The following is a 2,377-nucleotide window of genomic DNA, read 5'->3' as shown; positions in this document are numbered from 1 at the left end:
TAAAACTTATTCTGCTATTCGGGACACCGGTCTAGCTAGTAAGATAAAAAAAAGAAAGTTGATAATACAACAAATACATTATGTCAAAAAATAAAAATTTACCTTCCCGGAACCCCTCCACTAACACTTGAACTTTATGATATGTTATTAAAGTTCAAATTGCTTTTAAATATTATTACGAATATTATGTATGGGAATATAGAAAAGTGTTGTTTTTAGACTTTTTCACTCAATTTTTTTAAATTTTTCTCTCTGTAAGAACCATCCTCGTACTTCAAGGAATATTATAAAAAAAGAATCAGACAAATCGGTCAAGCCGTTTTCATGTTATGTCGTGACAACGGAATAGACTAGTGGACCCCACAGACGTTGTCCTGCATGATATTTCAAGCAATTAGTAAAGCAAAGTATGAAAGTACCGACTGCAGCGCCATCTGGCGGGCTGATTTGTGAATCTAAACCATTCCCAGATCCCCTTGAACACATACAAAAAATTTCATCAAAATCGGTCCAGTCGTTTGAGAGAAGTTCAGTAACATACACACTCACAGAAGAATTATATATATAAAGATTATTATACATATATTTTGTTGGTATCGATACATATTTTTTATTTTATAGTCATTTAAGAACCCCAAAAGGCCCCCATTACCTGGTCAACAATCTTCCGTTGGTAAATCTGAATAGTATTTTTCGCTTTAAAATTAAATTCCATTCAAAGTTTAATTATAATATAGAAGTTGCGAATCTACTATTATATATACCTATTCCTGCCATAAGTTCTATTACAAATGAAAATGAATTAATAAAGTAATGTAATATTATTAAAATTTATACCTACATCACTACATAGTATAAAACAAAGTCGCTTTCTCTGTCCCTATTTCCCTTTGTATGCTTAAATCTTTTAAACTACACAACGGATTTTGATGCGGTTTTTTTTAATAGAAAGAGAGAGAGATGATTCAAGAGGAAGGTTTATATGTATAATAACATCCATTAAATAGTGGAGAAGTACTGTTATTTTTGAGGTTTCTAATGTGATGTCGTAAATAATTACATTTTTTCCGCTTACATTGCAAACGCAGGCTGAACCCTACGAGTTTTATCAAAATAATGTACTAAGTATTGTACACATTGAAAAGGTCTACAGAAAAGTCCGTGATGGTATATGTCTATCTCTTATGGATAACCCACAATAACTTTTTTTTGTCATTTACTTTTTACGACAAATAATGGCTAATTTTCGAAGCGATTTTAACCAATACAGCATTAATCCTTAACCAATTAAATACCTTGAATACATTGTTCATTTAATATAGATCTATATGGCTCTTTACACCGTATGATTTAAGTGAATATTTTCGAAGATATAACAGATTTAAAAATTGCGGGACGTAGCGATTGCGGCGGTACCGGCCGGCCGCACAGTTTTTCTGTAGTGTATTTAGTATCAGCATTGCACCCGTGCGAAGCCGGGGCGGGTCGCTAGTATTTAATAAAGGGCCCAGTGGGAAGAAGAAAGAGAGGATGCCCAACGAAAACTTGGGAAGATAATATAAAAGGGATAGCGGGAAAAAACTGGAAAATTGCCGCATCAAATAGGGATAAGTGGAAGAATCTGGAGGAGGCCTTCACTCCATCGGAGGTCGAGTACAAGTGTAAAACTTAAAAGGCATGGACTTACTGTAGTTATAGTGTACTCGAATAAAGACTATTTTTATTTTATTTATTTAATAAAGTCTCAGCAAAAAATAAAACAATATTCTATTCGAAATGGCCACCTTTGGCTTGTATATGTTAACGTAAAATTGTAAATACCGTTAGATTGTAATCTATCTCGCGAGATTATAAACTGTCGAAAGATTGTGAACCTCAACGAACTGCTTACAATTTAGCGTATAATTATTCGGTAGATTGTAATCTATCGAAGTGAAACCGTCAAATTACAATCTTAAAATTGTCAACTGTCTGAAGGTTTTCCCTGATTGGTCGGCTTTATAGTAGACTTTATAATAGTATACGTTCGCGAGATTACAATCTAACGGTTTTTACAATTTTACGGTGACATATACAGCGCACTGTTTCAATTTCGCCAATGCTTGCCTCTATGATTTTTTAAGAGACTCAATGTCGCCGTGACGTTTAGAGTAGGTCATGTCCTCGAAAACTGACCATAATTTGAAGTCTCAAGGGTTTTAAAGTCTGGGCTAGATGATGGCCAGTCTTCAGCTCTTATAAAATGGCCAGACTAGTTATACTGTAGAGCTAGTATATAGTAGGGCATAATAAAAACTTTAATAACAAAAGTTTCATGACATATTTATTATCTTAACAGTTAATTAATAATACGATAGAACTACACAATAATACCTAC

The sequence above is a fragment of the Pieris napi genome, chromosome 20 (genome assembly GCF_905475465.1).
Source record: "Pieris napi chromosome 20, ilPieNapi1.2, whole genome shotgun sequence".
Classification (NCBI taxonomy): domain Eukaryota; kingdom Metazoa; phylum Arthropoda; class Insecta; order Lepidoptera; family Pieridae; genus Pieris; species Pieris napi.
Note: the sequence above shows the minus strand (reverse complement) of the source record.